At 44.4% G+C, this 23,312-nt stretch overlaps 1 protein-coding gene and 1 long non-coding RNA gene across 6 annotated transcripts in view; both read left to right on the top strand.

Annotated features, from left to right (window-relative positions):
* Positions 1-860: 860 nt before the first annotated feature.
* Positions 861-5,347, top strand: LOC137476674 (uncharacterized). Its single transcript, XR_011000520.1, has 3 exons — positions 861-2,082; positions 2,165-2,298; positions 5,001-5,347. It is a non-coding gene; the product is annotated as an uncharacterized lncRNA (long non-coding RNA).
* Positions 5,348-13,753: 8,406 nt separating this feature from the next.
* The window catches only part of INSC (INSC spindle orientation adaptor protein), a 123,620-nt gene continuing 114,061 nt past the window's right edge, over positions 13,754-23,312 (top strand). The window contains exon 1 of one of the 5 annotated variants that reach the window (XM_068194109.1): positions 13,754-14,104. The gene's annotated coding sequence lies outside the window, so the exon portion shown is untranslated. Of the gene's footprint in view, positions 14,105-14,129; positions 14,437-19,486; positions 20,170-23,312 lie in introns of those variants that run through there. The other 4 variants (XM_068194111.1, XM_068194112.1, XM_068194110.1 and 1 more) reach the window with 4 other exon arrangements.

The raw sequence follows: 23,312 nt of genomic DNA, 5'->3' as shown, positions 1-23,312 counted from the left end.
AAACTAGCTCTGCCCCAGGCACATCTCCCTAGGATGACAGAGCCTGGCTGAGTGCTGCAGCCAGAAACAAGACAAAATTTTGAAGGCATATTTCTCAGAAAAGCTGACTTTGGGCTATTTTGGCAAAATGCTGATTAAACTTCTTGTTTTGGGCCACAGTGCTTTTATGGGTGGGAAGAGTGTGTGGAAACCTGGCCTTCCTCACAGAGCTCTTGGCCTAGGTTAGGCTGTCTGGGACATGAAAAACTGGGTTTCCTCTGACTTCCCCTACGGCTTGTACAACACATTTTACATTATTGCATTGCTGGAATAAATCCACGAAGGAGGCAGAAGAGGAGAAAGGAAGTTAATGTTTTCTAGTCAGAAGATTAAGAACAAACTTGAGTGGTGATTGTGTGGGGGCTTTGGTGTGTGCCTTGCTGTAGGCACTGCCCAGTTACTGCTGGGGGCAACACGGAGCAAAGGCTGAGCAGAGACTGAGAGCACGGCAAAGGGAGAATGTGAAAAAAGTAAAATGAGAAAAGATAAACAGGAAAGGGCTGAAATCCAAACCTTAAATCCAAAGAGGGAAGATTATTCTGTTTCTCTCCCTTTTAAGTTTTTGGGGGCTAGTTTTGACTATAAGGAGGAAGACATTTACCCTAATCTTAACAATTGAGGATGCTGTTTAATCTGCATTGGGTTGTGGTGGTTTAACCTGGCAGGCAGATAAGCACCACACAGCCAATCATGCCCTCTTTCCCCACCACCAGTGGGATGGGGGAGGCAACTGGGAAAAAAAGTTTGAAGTTTGTGGTTTGAGATAAAAAGTAGGAGAGAAATTGAAGGGGAAATAGCAGCAATAATAATGATGATTGAAGAATTAAAATACACAAAACAAGTGATGCAGGATGCAACCACATCCAGTAGCCAGGAAAAGAAAAGAATGTTGGTGGTACCATTAGGAGTGTTAAGGAACACTGGTATCAATACCAGTGCTCACTAAACAGTTTGAGCACTTACAGTGAGAATAATTAATATCAGTTTCCTGAGAAGGTGGTGGAGTTTGCCAAGCATCCAAAAAAGAACCAGACCATTTCAGGTCCTGATTATTTCCTGATGAACTGCTTGACCCCAAGGGCCTATAGCAGCCATGACAGTCTGCCTTTGCAAAGCCCCTTAGAATAGATCCATTCAAATGCAGACATAATTACACCTCTCCTCACAATATTGCATTTCAAATATCCTCCCAGTAATCAGAATCTCTGCAGTGTGTGAGGAGTGAAGAGCCCCTTTATCCTTACAGCAGAAAGCATATGAACTGTTGTGAGCTAAAGAAGGTTAATAATGGGAAAGGCTAATAGAAAAGGCTTTGAGGCGTCATCATGGTCACAAAAAAGGCATGAGGAAATCTGAGAGTGAGTGACAATGCTGCCCCTTTACCAGCAAATGCCCCGATGGAGTGTGAGTGAGAACAAGAATCCTCTGCCTCCCCCGCAGAAAATCACAGCTACAGAGGAGTTGTTGTATATTTCAGTTTGTTCCCATGGTTTTAATCTTCTAACTTACTCTAATTATTCCTATTCAAGGCTGATTTATGTTTGGCAACTTTATGTTAGGAGAAGTTCCCTTTAACAGAACAACACATGTTTGCAGGCAGGATGGGGGGAAAATGATTTGTTCAGATGCAATGTGAGGCAGTGATTTGGCCAAGAAAATCTCTCTGACACTGCCTGTGCAGACAGATTTTTCCTTATTTGCAGTAGGTTTTCTGTCTCCCCTTGATGAAGAGCAGCAACATTGACCTCATAAGGGATTCCTTCCAGTTTGTTTCCCAGGGTTTTTTAGGTACTCATGCATAGTTTTTTTAACAAATGTATGGTTTTTTGCATGAGCAGTACGTAACACAACAGTAAATCCATAAGAATTTTCCACCAGCTGTGCTGTGTTATGCTGCAGCATTCTGCTTTCCAGAATGGAGAACAAGTTTTTGTCAGCTGGCCTCAGTACCCTGACACTGGGATGGAGACTTTGCAGGAGGGAGTGGGACACACCTGGCAGCTGTGTAACCAGGAAAATCTGAAAGATTCCAACCTGTCATAGGTACTGGGTGTCTACAAGTTGTATCAAAATCGGTTTCCTACTAGGGGAAAATTGAGGAATTAGCTGCTCTTGGTTTTTTCAGGAACTGCCTGTCATCTGGAAATGAGCTTGAGAAAGAAGTAGGGGAGCCATAATGGGTGTAGTATGGCACATGGCAAGGAACTGAGAACAGAAACTTTAATAAACACCATGGAAATCTGTGGGAAAACAACCTCTGTGAGTTCTGCTGCCTGTACAGAGATGTGGACTTTGCAGTTTCTCCTCAGTGAGAACAGGTGTCTTGGGGAGGTGACCATTTTTCCAGATTAAAAAGCAAGCTGTAGCAGGGACAGAAAATGAGACCACGGAGCAAACAAGGGGCTGAGCTAGAAGGGGAGCCTGGAATTATGGCCAACCTCCCCCAAAGGCATTGCTTTGAGCTGCAGAAGGTGACTGCTGCGCCTGCTGTCACCTACACAAAAAGATACACTAGCAGTTTGTAAATTGTGTTTAAAATAGAGGAGTCAATGAACTCTACACTCATGAGCATTACTTCAGAAACTTTACTGAAACAGTCTCCAAAGTCTGTGGACTGTAACCATAAGCAGTGAATAAAATGTGCTGGTTTGACTGAAAACCTGTAATTTGTTAGATTAGCAGTTTGCAGGGATAGAATTTAGCACAAAGTGAGGGTTGCTAACTGGAACAAAAAGAGAAATAGATATTGATTTGTCTAATTATATGCAGAACTTATTTAAAGTGGAGATTAGTCTGCTTTAAAAAAAGAAGTTGTATTGAGTAAATGCATTATGTGCTTAGTGCATTTATTGTTGGAAGCATGGGATTCCCACATGTGGTATTGTTTATTTGGTTTTAAAATGTATAAAAATAAATGAATTTTTGATACCAAATTATCTTATCTTTGAAAAAGTGTAGGTGACCCCAAGTTATGTCTACGGTGCTATCAAAGTAGCATTTGACTTAATGAAGGAGGTTTTACATGCCCCACAGTCATTGGTGTTTTTGGGGAAAGTGACAAGGACTTTAATGGTTTCTCTGTGGAAAGTGTGCTGGATCTGCATGACAGAGTGAGATGTAGCCATATCTTTGTGAAAGCCATGCAGGAGTGTTTTCCTTGTCCCACTTAGTCTCCATGAATCCTGGGGAATTAAGTGTGGCAAATGACAAATTCCTGCTGGATTTCTTTCTCTCTATTTTCATTAACCTCTGAATAGATATTATTTTAATTAAAATAATCTTGACAGCACCTATGAAAAAGCTGTGGGGGTTGTAACAGCAATTAGGTATGTTGTCAAAGATGATAAGCAGCCTGATATCACAGGAAGGAAATTAACACTCTGACCGATAACGGAACAGTAATCTTAATCCAGTGCTTTTTGCCTCTTAGGAACTCTTTAAAATGGATGGATTTTGGAGACCAGGCAATTTTAGAACAAGACAGTTAAGCAATCAGTGCCATAAAACACCTCCATTTTAAAAGTCAATGTCATACTGGTGTAATAGTGGCTGATGGCCAGCCAGCAAGAAATGTGATGTTAATTAGACATTGATAGTGCAAAGCCTTGATGTTTTTCCTGTATTTTGGATATCAGAATGATTGGGAATTGTATTCAACATCAGGTGGTGGAGCTTAACAGTGATCTGTATCAGTGCCAGGTGTCTGTTTGGGTTCTCCATTGCAGGGAGATGGCATGGGAATGCTGGCAGCCTTTCTCTGCTGTGAGGAACATAAGGTTTGAGAGCCTTCCTTTCTAGGTTGTGTCACCACAAGTCTTTTGTTACTTAGGAGCTGCTCTGAGCCCATAATTCACAGGTCTTTTGGTAAATTGCAAACTCCCTAAATTATAGTGTTTTTCTCATCTTTAAAGCACCATTCATCCTCTAGGTGACCAGCATCACACTGGGTCAAGCAGAATTAAAATCAAACCCTCTGTGCTGGCCCAGGCAGGGAGGCACTGTCCTCTGCCCAGGAGGTGCAGGTGGAGCAGCTGTGTGTGCAAGGACTGGATTGCTCTGCCCAGCACAATCACAGGGGGCTGGAGAGAAGGGCTGCCCAGGAAGGAGCAAGCTGTAAAAACAGCCACAGTTTTACTATGTGAGAGGATGGCAGGGGATTGAACTAAAGGAAGTAGATGGAATTAGATGGAATCTTGGAAGAAGAGGACTGAGAATAGTTAATCTGTAGCTTCCAGAGCAGATATGAGCAGGCTTGTAGGACATAGAATGGATGAAGCTGTGCTTATTCATAAAGTTTGAGGTAAAAATGAGCCTGAAGAAGGTTTGTGGTTTCCTGGGTACCCCTTTGGCACTTCCTGAGGTAGATGCTTCTCTACACATCACCAGTGAAAGATTTCCAAGTATCCTGTAGAAAAGGAGTAAATGGAGAAATTCAACTCCTATGCCAACAAGAAAAGGGCTGACAAGTTTAATAGAGACAATCCGGCCTTGTCCTTATCCTGCTTTCCCAGATGTAATCCAAGCAGAACTGCTCCTTGGCATTTCAGGCTTGTTTTGCCCTTCTTCTGCACCCCTGTGCTCCAGCTTGTGCTCCTCTCCTTCACATTTTTGTGTCCCACTCTCAACAAACATGAGAATTCAAGCATGGAATGATAGCATGTCATGCTCCTGGTTACAGAAGCCAGAACTGTAATGTGCCTGATATGTTTCAAAGGGAAGCACTTCCTTGTCCTGCTGAAGCTTTAGTAGCCCACTGTCATTCCTAGTAATGTGTGGGTAGCAATCTACAATGTGCACCCATCCACACAGGGTTTTTTTTAAACTCCCTTTTTCATCCCTAAAACTAAAACAAATCTCTACAGTTAGTGGAAAGCTGCATCTCAGAAGAGCTGTGATTTGAGGAAGAAGGTAATCTGTTACAAGATATTAAAGAAAGAGCTTATTTCTTGTTTGCTTTGCAGTGTGAGAAGACCGGATCCTGCTACTCCAGAGACTAATTCAAAATGTAGTGAGAACATTCCTACCCCAAGGACATTTCCACTGTAAGGGAACGTAAAAAATCCAAGCAAAAAAGCAACATGTAAGTTAAGAACCAGGAAACAGGGGGGCAACAAGTGTTTCTTTTCTTCTCTGTTAAAATATGTATTGTTTGTTCCTTGAAACCCTCCACCTTGCAGTTCTCTCATGTCTTCTAGTGCATGTGGATGAAAGCTTTGACCTGAGAGATGATGAGTATCAGCACCAACTCACCTCTTGGATGTTGTATTGTGTTTTTATATATTTGTAACAGTTCTGTAATGGTTTGCCCCCTTAACCCCACATTTTCTCCCAATGGTTCTACCCTGAGCTTTCCTGCCCTTCCTCCAATGCCACCCCTCCCTGGTGCCTGTCCATCACTCAGCTCCTAATCCCATCCTCCCAAAATCTTCCACCTTGGGCATTGAGTGAGTGGACAAAGGCCAGGGGTCCCTCCCTTAACCTTGCCCCATTGGCTTATGTTTCTGTCTGTCCTTCTGCCTTCCACTTCCCCGAATTCGCCCATTGGGTGGTGGGCATCCTTCCCCCTTGTCTCCGCCCTGGTACTTAAGGTGACTGTGAAAGCCTCATGATCACTTTTGGCCGCCAGAACATGGAATTCAGAGCTTCCTGGAGCTTGCATTAAACCTGAGACTTTTCCCCCGGCTGTGAGTCGACTCCCTCATTACCTCCTCAGACGCCACCTCTCTTCCATACAAGGCAGACAGCAAAGTGCTCTGTCTTAGCCGCTCCCCGAATCTGCCACGAGAAACAGGGGAGTGTACCCCACTGCTGACTGTGCCTCTGCTGGGCAGGCGAATCCAGGGGGCTTCAGGGTTGGCACGGTGGCAGTTTGGTGCCCACATTGGGCCTGAGGACATCACCAGACCCCACGGAGGAGACAGCAGGACATCCTGTTGGATTTCTTCTGCAGCGGCCTTTGGACTCCGTCTCATGGCCGGCAAACTACCCCAGGATAGCAAACCCTTTTTTGGTAGGTAACGCTCCTAGGGAAGGAACTGGTAGCCACAGGGGCACCACGTGGTCAGTTCCACGAGAAGGATACTACTCCAGATTTTTCCTTTCCTGCTGCCAGCCTTGGAGTGTTGAGTATCTTTTCTCCCTCCTTTGTTCTCCCTCTCAGTGTAGTGGGGAGCTTTCTTGGCCTGTTTTTCTCTTGTACTCTCTTTCCCTGCCTGTTTCTGAGAAGAGAGTCAACTTTTTCCCCTCTCTGGAGGATTTTCGCTACTACAGTAGCTGGTATTTTGCTGCACAGCACCTTTTAGCAGGTGGCCAGCAGCAGGAATTTCTCTTTTCCTTTTGCTCTTTCCCTGAGTAGTGTGGTTTTAAGAAACAGATTTAACATCAGCCACGATGGGTACTCGGCTTTTTGTTTCGCATAAGGGACTCTACTACCAAGTTGTGGATGTCCTTTTTAGGAATGGGATTCCGTTTCAAAAAACAGAAGTTAAAAAGTTTGTTCAGTGGTTGTTCCTGCATTTTTCTAATGTTTTGGCCGACCAAATTCATACTTTGGAGTTTTGGAATCTAGTAGATAGTGAGCTGTTGCGGCTAGGGGATTCCTCCCTTTCTAGGTTTGCTTTCCTAGCCATGAAAATTAAAAATACTTTCAGAGCATCTTCTGAAATGCAGGAACAGCCACACAGGAGCAAACTTGACCCTAGTCCTCCCCATCTTAACCCTTTTACCTCCCCCGTCTGCCCCAAACCAGGAATTCTAAAGGGAACAGCCCAGCAAGAGCCACAGGGGTGCCTTCATCCCCCTGGTTCCCCACAGAATCCCTGAGACCCCCGCCTGAGCAGTCCTGGCCAGACTGCTTGGGACCTTTCCTGTCCCCCTACTTCTCCGTGTTGTACAGCCCCATCCCAAAAGTCCACTGCTCGTTTTAGTATCTGAGAAGAAGTTTCCCCTGAGGCACAAGATGGCGGGCGCCACGTGGCAGGCCCTGCCATGTGCTCTCCTTCTCCCCATGAGGCACAAGATGGCGGATGCCACGTGGTGGGCCCTGCCACATGGCCTTCTTCTTCCCATGATCCTTTGCCTGCCCCTCCCCTAAACCCGTTCCGCCCATCGACCAACCCCTTCCTGTCTCCTGACTCCTCCCCTCTTCCTGGCGTCCCACCTTCCCTTCCAGCTCCTCCCATCACCCCCCAAACCACACCTCCCAGTTCTGCCCACTCTGGGATGTGTCAGTCATGTCTCTCCTCCCCAAGTCCTAGCCACACACCCTCTGATGTCATCCTTTTTTTCCCACAGTTCCCATGACCCCTCCCCCGGTTCCCACGCTTGGGCTTCTGGTGGGGGGGGGCAGGCCTGGGAACCAGAATCCTGATTCTATCCCCGTTCTCACCGCTGCTCCGGTCACCTATATCCCTAGGAAGAGGGGGGGGCACCCAGGCCCCAATGGTCCTCACTTGATTACCAGATCAACAAAGAGCTCTGCAAAGCTCAAAAAAGTTTTGGTAGGGACAGCGAATATTTCAAAGGACTGTTGAAGGCCACTCTTTCGGGAAATGTCTTAACTCCTGCTGATCTCCGTACACTTTTCTCGTGCTTACTATCCTCAACAGAGTTTTTAGTATGGGAAGCAGTATGGAAAAAGGAAGCACGGTCCGCTTTACGAACACTATGGGCTGATCATAGCATAGCACTGGATAATGACGAGTTATTTTTGTCCATTGATCACCTTTGCGGGGAGGGGGAATGGGAGAAGGAGGAAAAACAAGCCGCAAAAATACCTAGGGAGGCTCTCCGGGAGAGCGTGAAGGCAGTGGAAAAGGCATTTTTCAGGATGCAAGTGGATATCCCCATTGATAATTATCTGTTTATAACTCAGTTTTCCTCTGAGTCTTTTCTTAAGTTCGTTGAGTGACTTAGCAGGGCGGTGGACCTTCAAGTACAAGATCCAGAGGTGCGGCAGGGAATCCTTATAGAGATTGCTTAGCAAAATGCCAATGAAAAGTGTAAAGCTGTGATCCTGAGCCTGCCCCTCGACCCACCGCCGACCCTGCAGTCCATGTTAGAAGTGTGCACGAGGAAAGTCACAATCACATCCATGGATCAACATCACGAACAGAGGGAACTGAAGAGGGTGGCAGCTGTCGACTTCCCTCACCTGCCATCCAGCAGCCAGCTGCCACGCACTCCACAGACATTTAAGAGACCTTCCCCAGCAGACCTGCGGTGTCATCTTTGCAGGGACCCAGGGCATTGGATCCCCAACTGCCCATTGAGGCAACAGTTTCTTAACTTCAGGAAGGCCCAACAAAAACAAAAGGTTGCCTCTGAAGGAGGGCAATCAAAAAACTAAAATCTAAGCGCAGTCCCTCCCTGCATGATGATAGAAATGGGGTGGGGCCGAAAACATCTGCTGGGGGGGTGGGCAACCAAACATTAACATTGCTTCTTCACCAGACTTGACTCACCCACACCAACCAAGACCTGTTTTAACCACTGATTCTCAAAATGTGCCTTTCAGGTTGGCTCTGACAGAGCCCCTCCATCTTTGTAATACCAAGTGGCATTTCGTGTCAGTGAACCCCAAGGAACTTGGTACTTGGGGAAACAACCGTAGTAAGTATATCATCCTTGGGGACACCAAATACACACCTTTAGATACTCACATTCTCCCAGGTCTTGTGACATCAGACCCGGGGAAACTCATCCTTTGGCTGCATTGTACTCACCCACCAGTGCGCCTGCCCAAAGGCCAAGTCATCGCCCAGGCCATCCTAGTGCCTGAGCCTTCGTGGAGCAAGGGACAGAGGAAAAACATATATCATACCATTGCCTGGACTCAGGTACTGGGGGCCAAAAAACCAAAGATCTCATGCAGGTTACACCGGGGTGGGGGGGAAGTACAAAACCTTTGTTGGACTCCTAGACACAGGAGCAGATGTGGCTATCATTCCCTCCGGGGAATGGCCGTCACACTGGGAGTTGCAGGACGTGGCTGGACATGTACAAGGTGTTGGGGGCATTCAATTAGCAAAACAGTCAAGGAGTGTTGTCCAAATTGAGGGGCTGAATGAGCAATTAGCTTCTATACACCCATTTGTTTTAGATTATATGGAACCCTTGTGGGGGAGAGACCTTGATGGCCCAGTGGGGGGTTGGAATTGATATCCCAGAGACCCCCCAGGTTTTTCGGGCAGTGGTCACTGAAAAGTGCGCTATCCAGAAACTCAATTGGAAAACAGATTCTCCAGCGTGGGTAGAACAGTGGCTGCTAAATAAACAAAAATTAAAGGTGCTTGAGGAGCTCATAGATGAGCAGTTAAAAAAGGGGAATATCCAGGAAACCACATCTCCTTGGAATTCCCCCGTCTTTGTAATTAAAAAACCAGACAAAGATGAATGGCGGCTCCTCCACGATCTCTGTCAAATCAACAACGTAATAGAAGACATGGGCTCTCTCCAGCCAGGGATGCCATCCCTAACGATGCTCCCCCAAAATTGGAATTTGGCTGTGATTGACATTAAGAATTGTTTTTTTCAAATTCTCCTTCACCCTGACGATGCCCCACACTTTGCATTCTCGGTTCCCACCATTAACCGAGAAGCCCCAAGGAAGAGATACCACTGGAAAGTTCTTCCTCAGAGAATGAAAAACAGCCCTTGTATTTGCCAGTGGTACGTCTCTTCCTTGCTGTCCCCAGTCCGTGCAGCCATGAAGGATGCCATCATCCTTCATTATATGGACGACATCTTAGTGTGTGCCCCAAATGAAGACATACTTACCCACGCGCTTGACCTGACAATCAATTCTTTGGTTGTTGCAGGGTTTGAGCTCCGTGAGGACAAGGTTCAGAGGATGCCACCTTGGAAGTACCTGGGCCTGGAGATCGGGAAGCGGACCATTGCTCCTCAAAAATTAGCCATCAAGAATAACATCAGGACTTTGGCTGATGTCCAGCAACTGTGTGGCTTTTTGAACTGGGTAAGGCCTTGGCTGGGTATTTCCACCAAAGACCTAGCCCCACTTTTCAATTTATTGAAAGCAGGAGAGGGGCCTAGTTCTCCTAGGATCCTTACCCAGGAAGCGAGGGCCGCACTGGAGAAAGTGCAGGACATGATGTCTGCCAGGCAGGCCCACTCTTACCAACCGGGCCTGCCCTTCAAATTCATAATTCTTGATAAGCTACCACACCTCCATGGGGTGATCTTCCAATGGGAGGTCACCCAAGTAGGGAAGAAGGACCAGGACCGGAGGGACCCACTCTTAATCATAGAGTGGGTCTTCCTCAGTCACAACAGGTCCAAAAGGATGACATGGCCACAAGAGCTGGTGGCAGAGCTGATCTGGAAAGCAATGGTCCAGATCAGGGAGTTGGCAGGGTGTGACTTTGACTGCATCCACATTCCATTAAAATTAGAATCGGGCCATCTATCCAAAGCAATGTTAGAGCATCTGCTTCAGGAAAACGAAGCACTGCAATTTGCATTGGACAGCTACACTGGTCAAATTTCAATCCATCACAGCCCACAGAATTTTCAATTTGGACATGCAATTTAAATTGACACTAAAACCCATTCAGAGCAAAACACCTTTAAAGGCACTGACAGTGTTTACAGATGCATCAGCAGCATCTCACAAGTCAGTCGTGACCTGGAAAGATCCTCAGACTCAGCAGTGGGAGGCAGATGTTGCCGATGTGGAAGGATCACCTCAGGTAGCTGAGTTGGCTGCTGTTGTCAGAGCTTTTGAGAGGTTCTCTGAACCGTTTAATTTGGTCACAGATTCAGCCTGTGTAGCAGGTGTAGTGTCCAGAGCAGAGAATGCAATCTTGCAGGAAGTCTCCAACATTGCATTGTATGAGTTGCTTTCAAAACTGGTAAAATTAGTCTCCCACCAAGACCAACTGTTTTATGTGATGCATGTCAGGTCACACACCGACCTGCCAGGGTTCATCGCCGAGGGTAATCAAAGAGCTGATGCCCTGGCAGCGCCTGTACAAATGGCCCCACTTCCAGATGTGCTCAGTCAGGTCAAAATCAGTCACCAGCTCTTCCATCAAAATGCACCTGGCCTAGTTCATCAATTTCACATCACTCGAGAACAGGCCAGAGCAATTGTGGCCACATGTCCCAACTGCCAACAAAATTCTCTCCCTTCCCTGAGCTCAGGGACAAACCATAGGGGTTTGAAAAGCTGTGAGGTGTAGCAAATGGAGGTGACTCACATCCAGTCATTTGGCAGATTTAAATATGTCCATGTCTCAGTAGATACTTTCTCTAGTGCAGTCTACGCTTCAGCCCACACAGGAGAGAAGGTTTCTGACACCAAAAAACACCTGGTGCAGGCCTTCTCCATGCTGGGCATCCCCAAAGTCATCAAAACAGACAACGGCCCAGCGTATAAGTCCAAGGAGTTCCGGAGCTTCCTGCAACAATGGGGAATAGAGCACAAAACTGGCATCCCCTATTCCCCAACAGGCCAAGCCGTGGTGGAAAGGACCCACCAGAGCCTAAAAAGGGTTCTGCATCAACAGCAACAGGCGGTGAAGGTGGAATCCCCTCAAGTACAGTTGTCCAAAGCACTATTTACCATCAATTTCTTAAACTGCACATACGAGAACTTGAATCCACCTATTACAAGGCATTTTGTGGAAAGTAGTCAGACCAGCCTAAAGGCTCATCCACCTGTCTTGGTAAAGAGCCCAGAAACATGGGAGAGGGAGGGACCCAATGAAATAATAACCTGTGGGAGGGGTTATGCCTGCGTGTCCACCCCCTCAGGTTTGAAGTGGGTCCCCTCCAAGTGGGTGAAACCTTACGTTCCCAAAGTATCCAGGTCCGGGACCACGGCACAGGTAGCCAGCACTTGCTGGAGGAGGAAGAGACGTCGCACCCTTTAAACCCCTAACTTCTCCCTCTTTCCTAACGTCTTTTGTTTACAAGATTCCTTTCAGATATCGCTGATCCGGTCCCAACCAGCATGAACATCAAGTTGAGCCCCATCCTGCAGCTGCTGCTCCCGCTCAGCGCATTCCATCTCAGCGAGACTGCAGATTCAGACTGGCTGACTGGACTCTTTAAAAATGGGACTCTTGGGCTGGGTCAGGTCAATTTTAAAAAACAGAACCTTTAGTTTCGCTTGTTAAGTTTTTCCTCCTTCCTTTTTAAAACAAAAAGGAGGAGTTGTTGTATTGTGTTTTTATATCTTTGTAGCAGTTCTGTCATGGTTTGCCTCCTTAACCCCCCATTTTCTCCCAATGGTTCTACCCTGAGCTTTCCTGCCCTTCCTCCAATGCCACCCCTCCCTGGTGCCTTGTCCATTACTCAGCTCCTAATCCCATCCTCCCAAAATCTTCCACCTTGGGCATTGAGTGAGTGGACAAAGGCCAGGGGTCCCTCCCTTAACCTTCCCCCCATTGGCTTGTGTTTCTGTCTGTCCTTCTGCCTTCCACTTCCCCGAATTCGCCCATTGGGTGGTGGGCATCCTTCCCCCTTGTCTCCGCCCTGGTACTTAAGGTGACTGTGAAAGCCTCATGATCACTTTTGGCCGCCGGAACATGGAATTCAGAGCTTCCTGGAGCTTGCATTAAACCTGAGACTTTTCCCCCGGCTGTGAGTCGACTCCCTCATTACCTCCTCAGACGCCACCTCTCTTCCATACAAGGCAGACAGCAAAGTGCTCTGTCTTAGCCGCTCCCCGAATCTGCCACGAGAAACAGGGGAGTGTACCCCGCTGCTGACTGTGCCTCGGCCGGGCAGGCGAAGCCAGGGGGCTTCAGGGTGAGCGCAGCGGCACTTGGACTAAATCAGGAGGGAGATTTCTACAGCTTTAGGAGCAGTGTGGAAGACAGCCCAGCAAGATGCAGTGGCTGGAGATGCCCTAAGAGTGAGGCTGGGCAGGACCTGGAGACAGGGACCCAGAGCTGCAATGAGGATTAAAAATCAGTGCATAATGGGAAAGGGCAACCATGGAGCACATCAGGGGAGGATGAATGAGAGCAGAATAGCAGCCACTGTGAAAGGCACAATGAAAGTTGGGAGCAGAGGAAGTTGGAGCAGAGAGGACAAGGCAGCTAGGGCCAAAGTTCGTCCTCTTCAATGGTGACAGAGTTTTGGGGAATTGAACGAAAAGCTTCCCTTCTGAGGGAAGTCTCAGATCTGAAGAGCTTCACAGATCTGTAATGATGTGCACTGAGTTTCAGAGTCAGCTTCCAGACTGAATGTACAGGGGAAATGGCTGTACTTTCTTACTGATAGAATAGGAGCAAAAATTAAATGCAATAGAAGCCAAACATAATTTCCAAAGTATTTTCCTACTTTACAAAGCCAGAAGTTTTGGAGGTTTATTTTGTAAGACAGCAACAGGCAACATATGAAGTACTTCTAAGGAAGCACCTGTGTTGTGTAAAACCAGTAACATACCAGACATGGGTAGTAAACCAAACTTTTAGTGCTCTGCATATTACCATCAGATTTTTTTACTAAAATTATTTAATTAAAAAATATCAGCCTACATTTGTTGAAACTGTGTTGGTGACAACAATTCTCTTTTAGAAGAAAAGGTTTTTACAACTTTCTTCCAGTAAACCACATCTGGATTTTTAACTTAATTGAAAGCTTTTATATCAGACTGTATTGTGATGGAATTGATATTTATCTCCAGATTTATACAGTTCCTCCTTTCTAGACTATCTTTCATTTTTTCAGAGTCTTTAATTACATTCCTCTACTAGCTGACCACTACAAAAATTGAAATCCTCTCCACAAATCTGTAAAAATGTTTCCACTTGCATTGGGAGACAAAAATAGAATAATTCCATGTCTTTTTTGGATGGATGCCTAGCTGAAACTATGCAGGGTTTGACTGACAAGAGGATGTAGTCTTTGCTGAGAGCGCTTTCTTTAAGGTCCTTTTTAGTCTTCAGGAACGTTTAAATAGATGAATGAAGAGAGGATTTATGCTAGCTTCCCTTCATTTTTGTTAACTCTGCCTGCTTTTTTTGTAACTTTTATCTCCTGCAACAAAATCTTTTCAGCTCTTCGGGTTTGCTGAATATATAATCACAAGCTGGTAAGTAGTAACTTCAGAGAGTTTTGGGATGAAATGGCACTCAATTCTTTTGTGTACAGCTGTGGTAGAGAAATAAAACCCCTTTGTGCAGATAAGGAAAAAGCAGAATTATTGAAATGCTCAGTATTTGCCAGGGTTATAACTGTAAAATGTAGTCTTTCAGTGGTGAATAAATACAGTTAACACATAGCTCAGCCTGTGAATGCAGTGGAGAGAATTTACTTGAGTAAGTTGGGAATTATTTTGCATCTGAGCGAGCTCTCCTCACTATGCTGCACTTCACGTTATCTGTTTCCTGGGGAATGTGGATGGGAGCTTACAAAGCACAGCAGGTAATTGGCTGCTTCAGTAGGAAAAGCAGAAAAAGGATATTTGTTGGTATATACAGAAAGAAAATGAGGACAAATGGTAATGGCTGTTGGGTGATAATCTGTCCATAGTCTTCTGAGGTGTCTGTGAGATGAAATCCATACAGGCACTTCGCAACAGCGGTGAGTGTGTTAAATGTGAAGTTTAAACAGTTGAGCAACTTTTTCTGTCAGTGCATTTTGGACTGGAACTTTCATACACTTTGAATGTAAGAAAGGAGGTGAATGTGTGTGTGATAACAGCTTTTTTGAATGATTTCCGTTGCTGTTCAGGGCTTGTGTTTCTGTATCTCAGCATTCCTTTTTGTGTTGCTACTTTATTTTCAGCCATACCTTCATTTTATGTGAAGGGTCTTATCTGATGCCTGTGGAAAGCAAACACAGCTCAGCCTTTTGGAACTTTTTTCTGTATTTCTATACGTGGCATGGTTTAGAAACGCTGAGGCAAATATTTCCTCTTGGAAAGGGAAAGCTATTACTGGGTTAGGTGCTTTTGCTCAGTTGCACATGTGGCAGTTTCTGCAGACAGACTGAAAAAAGCCTGTAATGGTATATCTATGGTTTTTGTTTAAAGTGGTCTATGTCCAGGTAGTGAAAAGACAGATGTAGCCAGGCTCCTCCTGAAACAGGGCCATTTTCATGGAAACCTTTTTGTGCCCTGCTTGTTCTCTCCTTCCTCTCTTTAAATGAAGCAGCCTTAAAGTCAAGGCTGATAGATACTGAAATAATATCAATTCTAATTTAATTTTCATAATATTGTGTAAAAACCCCCCACTTATCTGGGGTTTGATATTCCAGAAACCAATGCCTATGGGTAAATATGTATGATGGATCTCACTGGAGCTGATTGACACAAGAATATAATATTTACTTCAAAAATATTTGCAGTTTTATGTTGCAGGATTCCAGTTCTTGGACAGTTGGATTTTAATTTGTTTCCTGAAAATCACACCAAGAACAATGAACATTGTACTGGATGTTGAAATTGTGCTGCATGTGTAGAAAGAGACAAAAATGAAATATTTTATGGGTTTGGTAGGTCTACATGGCTGTATGTAGGGAGAATACTTGGAAGATTGAAAAATAGATGATGCATTTTTAACATTTTACTATCTGTAACAAACAAGGGTTTGTTACCTTCCCTTTGGTAAAGAGGAAATCCATGTGCTTCTTTTCTTCTTTTGTACACCCTGGTACTCTTTGAGGTGGCATTAAATTTTCATCTGTGTCATATGAGGTAAAATGTGTATTAAAGCATTAAGGAAAATAGGGTTAAGACCTGCACTGTCTAATAAAAGGAATTAGTATTTTTTGGCAGTCATCCTTTGGCCTGTGTGATTTTTTTCCAAAGGGCACTGACATTTCTCCTGGTTTCTTTAGGATTCTGTGCATGGACATGTTTTTCACCCATTGACCTTTTTTATTTATTTTCTTGAATGCCAAATATTTAATGTGTCATTTCTGGCAGAAAGCTCTGGCGATCAAAGGGGAAACAAAATGGGCTTGAAGCATGTTGCTGGAGAGGCACACATGGGATGGCACAGATATGGAAAACTCTTTTTTTTTTTTTCCTGCAGGAGTTGAGTTCCAGACCTTATACCAACTTAATGAACACAGGAGGAAGCACATATTTTCCTGGGCCTGGAAAGAAAATGTGGTCACAGAGTGCAAGGTTTACTAGCAGGATAATCAGCTAGATTGGCATGAGCGATTGCTTGCCAAACTTCTTTTGCCTCCTGTTTACGTGGCCCAATTAACTCAATTTTTCATTCTTCAGTCATCTCCCCAGGTAGCTACCTGCTCTTAATGGGCCATAAAATGCATGGCACCAATCCATATGGTAATGTTTTGGGGTGTAGGGGCTGTCTTAGCCCTTTGTAGGGGTCTCTGAGAGTGTCAGAGGCAGCAGTGCTGTCCAAAAAGAAATCCAGAGGATGTACCCGTGCCCTGTTCCTGAATACTGGAAGAGTCTCTTTGGGTAATATAGGTCATGACATGAAGGCTGGATTCATCTGGGAGAGCTGCACAGAGGATCCAGAGGAGAAACTTCAGCTAAGTACAGAGAGAAGGACTTAAGCTCAGATTAGACACCATTGTTCTTATCTCTTAAACAAGGTTTCTTCTTTGCTTCTGCCTGCCTGCCTCCTTCCCAAGTGGGGATTAACCATAACTTTTCTAATTGGGCTTGTAAATGGATTGTGCTTAGTTACAAGTCCAGCAGCTCAGTTCTTTCCCTGCCACGGCCCCTGTGCTTTCTGGACTCCAACCCTCCATCTGCAGAGGTCCACGGGATGAGAGATGGCAGGTGGCAGATGTTCTGGCGAAAAATATTCATTCCACAGACTTCAGATTCCAAAGAAAAAGCCCTAGGAAGGCCTGAACTTCTGCAGGTGAAGGGAAAGCACCTGGTGCTGTGATCCCAGGAGAAGACAAGCAATCCACAGCTTTTGGGTAGGCTCATGTTTGAAAACATTTTAGCAGGCTTGTGACCTTTAAAAGAGATTAGAGCTAGCTATTAGTTCATTTGTACCTCCAATGTTCTTTGAGTGTGTTCTTTATATTATCTGAAAAAAAAAAGAAAGATATATATATATATATAGTATGCAAGTGGTATTTCATAGAAATTTTTTAGAGCTAAGGAATAAATTTGATTACCTATAACTATTCCTTGGGGTCTTCCACGGAGATGTGCTCAATCTCAGGGTATTATCCAGAGCCTCAGAATTGAAACTATTGATTGAAACTGGAGTAGATCACTGGGACTCTGCAAACATTTAGAGCTGAGCCAAACTTCTGAGATCCTGCCTTCCTTTGTATATTTCTGAGTATCCTTGAAATCCAGTTGCTCTCATGAGGACTGAGAATTGGAAAGATGGATTTCTCACTCATATTTTTCTGGGAAAGTTGAGACATATTGGGATAACACACCTGCTCTGTGCTACTCTAAGTCAAATAGGAAATTCAGAACATTCTGTGAATTTAAACCTGTGCAGCTCTCCTGTCATACAGGAAAAACCTATAGAATCAAATTTACATCTCAAACATGCTTATTTTTGCACCTTCATCCTCAGCTGGCTGAAGGGACAAAAATCTTGTTTTGGTGGTCTTGAGACTTGTCACATGGAGCTTCACATGAAAACTTCTAATATCAGAATTCCAACTTATCAAAATTACAATAATGCAGAGTTACTGAGAATTTTTATTTTTTTCAGATCTAAGAGAGACCTGGGAAAAGCTTCTAGAGCTTCTAGAGAAATGATGCTGTTTTAATACCCTCACATCCCCAGACTCTGCACCCTGGCAGAGTCCCAGTGTAGTCAGTAGAGCCACATTAATTTGTCTCTGGCCAGGAAAAGCCCTCATAATTTTAAGTAAGTCATATCCACATGAAATAATAATAAAATCTGTGAACTTGTATCATACAAGAATACCTGGAGAGGGATGAGATTAAAACCAGAGGTGCTGGTACCTGTCAGATTAAGTTAGTGACCTCTCTGTGCAACCCCAAACTCACTGACTTCTAGAATTGTTAGGGAAACCCAGAATGGTGGTGGGTCACTGAGAGTTCTGATGCCTTTTGTGTTCTTGGTTCAGAAGGAGTTAAAACCAGTTCTGGAAGTGAGCTGAAATACTCAGAGTAAGAGTTTTCCAGAGGAGGCTGTGCTGACTGAGGGTGAACTTTGCACTTTCTGCTGTTCTCCTGCTCCCTTAAATTGTGCAAGGTGTAACAAACCCACTGGCTGTGATCGCTCCCAAGGAATGGCTCACAACAAAGTACTTTGGTATTGGCCTCGTTCAAGCATTCTCAAAAAAAGGTCAAGCCTGGCTTTGAGCTGGAGCACAGTCCCAGGTGGCTGAGAGCTGTTCTGCAGTGCCCATGCCAGGCTGTCCAGGTCAGGTCCCTAGGGAACAGCACCCACATGCTTGATTTGCCTGAGTGTGTTAGCTGGGACACAGATACGCTGCCCTACTCAGTGCAGTGGAGCAGGGGTAGTGAAAATGTTTCACTGAAATGTTGCACACAAGAAGACAATGCACCTCATCTGAGACAGGAATTCTGCCTCTGGCCAGGGTTTAAACCCCATTTCTTTCCATAGCTATGCACCAGCTACACCCTCTCTCACTGGTCTTGTGAAAATGAAATATTCCTACTCCAGGTTTTGCTGTGGGGCAGCAGCTGTCAAGGTCCTGGTGCTGCAGGGAGGTAATTTCCAGGGCTAGACCCAGAGATGCAAAAGCAAGAGTCCTGAACAAACCTTGGCAAAAGCTGATTGTGCCTTGGCTAAAGTCTTTATTCCTCTGGCCTGCTGAAGGTCTGCTGAGGGAGCCAGAGAACTCATGCAGCTCTGCAGCCAGCTGTGTGTGCCTGCAGCAGGAGTTAAAACTCACTCAGGCAGTGTAGCTGTGTCTGCTGTCTTATTCACTCTAAAATACGTCATCCCACGTTAATTATCTTTTTCACATATGTCAGAAGTGATAGTTAATAAATGAGGGTATTTCAGGTGTTGCCTTTGGTGCTGTGTCAGTCAGATGGTGACAGGGTGCAAACTGTGCTCACTGAGCCCTTACTGCAGATGGAGACGGCACTGGGGTCCTGACTGCAGCACACTGAGCTGGTGACATGGCATAAAAACTTACATTCAAAACGTGTCTTGGAAGCATTTCTCAATAACAAAACCTATTGCAAGTAGTGTGTTTCCAACCAGTGAGGGCTGCTTTAGTAATAGCTTTTCTGTTAGCTAATTTCTGTCCTTAGGAGGAAGTGGCTCCCTTCCTCTCTCCATTTAATTCCTTTGCTGTGTTGACCTTCACCTGTGTGACTCGCTCCCTGAAATCCTCTCGGGAGGATCAGTGTCAGTTCTAATAAGCCAGCTGTCACTTTACACCAAACAGAAAGTAAGTGTTCCATTTGTTAAATGGGCCAGGAGAACCTAGAGGATTTTTCTACCACCCTGGTTTTTTTTTTTTTTTTCCTAGGGGAAAGTGTTTTACTTTGACGTGACTGAAAGTGCATAAAGCGGATTTGAAGCTGCAGATTTAAGTGTCTTGAGTGAAGACTGCCATGTAAGGCTTTTCTTTATTTATCAGCTGTACTGAAATGCGATCAGAGTTACAGCGCAGGGTCGATGCACAAAGAGTTTTCTTGTGCTTCCAGCCAGAGGATAAGGGATACGCTGTGCAAGGGACACACTGGGAATTTCTATCCTTTAGAAAGCTGCATAGGAAGACGCAGGAAAAGTAAGATTGCTACACTGAGCTCTTGGCTGCCGATACTGAATGCAACACTGCTTCTTGTTGGGAATTTTGCCATTGACTTGATTGCAAGCAGGACAGCTTTTCTCTGTCACAGCTGTTTATTTATTGCTCCCCTTCTTCTGCTTTTTGGTGCTGACAAGCACAACCTGTGCCCCTCCACCAGCTTGCACAGGTGGGTTATATTTACACCACTAAGCATGGAAACTATTTGAGAGTGGCAGTGAAGGGGAGCACTATATTTGTGTGCCTTTTCCACAGTAGCTGGTGGCTGAATTCAGCAGCTTGTGGAGCACAGGTTTTAAAAGTTGTTTGACAAATGTGAAATCAGTGCAGGTCACTGACTGACCGCCACTGGAGAGCACCTTGAGACAGGAAAAGAAAGTGGCAGCTCCAGCGTGTGAGAGCAAGGCCATGGTTTTTCTCCGTGGACCTGGAGGTTGTGTAAGTATGGCTGCTTCTGGGGATTTGACTCTGTGGTGGGGATTTTGCAGCTGAGAAGAGGGCTGAATGTGGAGTCAGATGAAGATTGTTAAATGCTACTCCCATGGCTCTGTGAAGCCAGTCCCTCTTCTCAGGAAAGGTGAGGCCACTCAGCCATGTTCTTTGGGGCAGCTCAGAACCTTTTGCTCAGTATTGTTTGGAGGTACCTTCACAGCGTTGCAGCAATATCCCACAGGCTCGCCCTCCCTGTGGGCAACCTCCCAGGGGCTCTTCAAACTTCTCCTGTCACTGCTGTTCCTTTGCCAACTGAGGCTAAGGGACAGCAAGCTGCCCAGTGCACATTACAGGAGGCTGCCCAAGCTTTACCCTGGAGATGATCCTTTCTTCTTCCTGGCTGCAGCAGTGGGGAGGGCCTCTTGTTCCTCTGGGCATTTAATTTGTCCTTGTCTCATGATCTGCATAGGCTGGAGGCTTAGGGCCAAAATCTTTTTTTTTGTTAGCACATTAATTTACACTCTAAACGAAGTGTTTGCAGTAACTGAAATAGATATCTGTTTTCAGGATATTTAAATGTGGTTAAGTATCCAGTATACCATCCCTCAGCCTGAGTGAGCTTTGAAACTGTGTATGTATGATAAATATACACCTGGCTTCTCCGTGCCTTCCCAGGTGTGGGGAAAGGCTTTAGAAAGTTCAAGTCTAGAACCCTGTGCTCAACCCTGGGCTCTGCATTAAGCAAACTGCAAAGAGAGGGTTCTGGCTTTGTTTGTTCAAATTTTGTGTTGGATTTTTTCTTGGGTGTGTTCCTAAGGCTATGACTTGCAGAGAGTGGTGAATCTGATATTTAGTAGCAGTTAATTTTTTTTTTTTTTTTTTTTTTTTTTTTTTTTTTTTTTTTTTTTTTTTTTTGTCCCCCTTGGTATACTTCAAACAACTACAAAAGACCTAATCTTTAGATCTCCCCCCCCCCTCTCCCCAAGACTTCTGGTGGCAATACTGCACCTTGAACAAAGTACCCGGCAGCCATTAAGCCACACAGCTTTCAATAATTGACTTTCTCAACAACAGCTGAAGTTTGTGGCTTTTCAAGTGAATGGAACTGGAGACCACAGAATCATTGTCTGTTCAAGTCATTGCCCAGGTGGGAAGGGGTGCTGGGTAATGAACCAAAAATGTCTATATATATATATATATATTAAAAAAAAAGGATAGCTTCATTTTCAAGAGGTTTAGGATTGAATTTATTTTAAATAAAAGTTTGCATATAAATGTATGACTGTACAAACTTATATATGGAACCAACAACAGATAACCAGCCTGAAAAATGTGTAAGCAACAGATGTCTTTCAGCATGTGCTACTTGGATGTAAACCTAGGAAAACAAAACAGATTCTTTTATGGTTAGATCTCATAGTGTAAGAGAAGTAATTGCTAGATTTGGTGTAGTTCCTTGCTGTTATAGTTGGAAAATAGGCAATTCACAATTTTAAGCATAGTTTAGGCCTTTTATCTTTGATAAAACTTGGTCCATGTCACTCCCTGTGAATGTAGGAGCAGTTGCTAATTAGGAAAGTGAAATGTTTCCTTGTGTAGCTACAGGGCTCTGAAGACAGTTAATTCAGTATGCTCTGAGAGTGCTGAAACTGGGCCACTGAACACTTGTTGATGTTTAATCAAATTGTGATTTCCATTATGGACTCAGACTTCCTTCTGAACTTTATATTACTTAGAGCATGTCTAAGTGACAGTTTCTTCCCTAGAACAAGAAGCCCATTTTGATGTGTTATGGCACATTTTTCATACAGTGAACCTATCTATTGCAGAACTTTGCCCTATCCCAGATGTAGGGATTTTACTATTTGTAGCCTACATACATGAATTAATAAAAGTATAGGTGTTCTTCTTAGCAACTTGTGATCTAGATGTGGGTTTAAGGCTGTATAATCTTGGATGTTAAAAAAACACCTTAGAGGAGCAGATTTAAAACGACAGCATCCTCAAATTGTCTCATTAAAAAATTCTCCTTGTTTTTGGCTGGAACACCACCTTACTCCCATCATTTACATTAGCCTTTCTACAAGCCAGTTGTGAGAAAGCTTTCCTGGCCAGGAAAACTGCCTTTCTCTGTTCCATATGTTAAGGATTAACTGACTTAGTAACATTAGGACTGTATTTCCCTTTCCTAACTGCATTCCTCAAAAAAATGCTGTAGGAATCCATAGCAATCGCTGAATGTGATGGTCCTGAGTGCCCTGCTGCAGAGGGACCACCTATGCAAAGGAGTCAAGCTCTTGGGAAATGAGTTACCAGAAGAAAACAGTCAACATTGGGTGATTTGGTTAGGGAATCTGAATCACTGCTTTTTTAATCTTGTGTCATTTTGAAATTAGTAATGTGTTTGAAGCTGGGATAAATCTTAAATAGGCTTCCTGGTAAAGTGTTCTCTAAGTTTTCATTGCTATTTTTTTCCCTTCTACAAATGGAGAGGCAATTAACTGCCTGTGAAATGCAGGACTTGGAGAGAAAATTGTGATTATGTACTATATGTGCAAGCCTAGCTCTGCATTTACAAGCTGCAACTGAGCTTGTAATGAATTACTCTTACCATAACTAGGCATGAATATTTGCACTGATTCCCACTTAACAGTTGGTTTTCTGTGCTTCTGAAGGTGGGGTGACTTATTAATTAATTATTTTTTCCCTGCTCAATTAAAAATAGGTGTGCATATTAGCTGGGTTTATTTTTTGGGGGGAATGGAGTTATGAAAAAAGTAGCTTGGCTCATAATTACCGTGTGAGTGGAAAACGTGTTCCCAAGTGTGTGTTAGGATTAATACAACCAGCACCAGTGAGAGCCTGTTTCAGTCAAACAGCAGATGCTGTAAATTCCTTAGTAAATAATTTGGAGCTAGTATTCTTCCTCTGAGTGTATAAATCAGTCCTATCCACCCCTTCCTTCTTTTAAGCCCCTCGGGTCTGCTTTCTTTTTCTGTCTCTAAAATGATCCCCAAGCCCTCACTCTGTGTGTTGATCCAAAAAAGAGTACAACTTCCCACTGAGACCTTTGGAACAGCTGTGTACAGCAGAGCTTCTCTCCTGTTGGATCTGTTAATCTCCTGCCAAAGCTGTGGTTTGTACAATTA

The sequence above is a fragment of the Anomalospiza imberbis genome, chromosome 6 (genome assembly GCF_031753505.1).
Source record: "Anomalospiza imberbis isolate Cuckoo-Finch-1a 21T00152 chromosome 6, ASM3175350v1, whole genome shotgun sequence".
Lineage (NCBI taxonomy): Eukaryota > Metazoa > Chordata > Aves > Passeriformes > Viduidae > Anomalospiza > Anomalospiza imberbis.
This window is presented reverse-complemented; position numbering and strand designations above follow the sequence as displayed.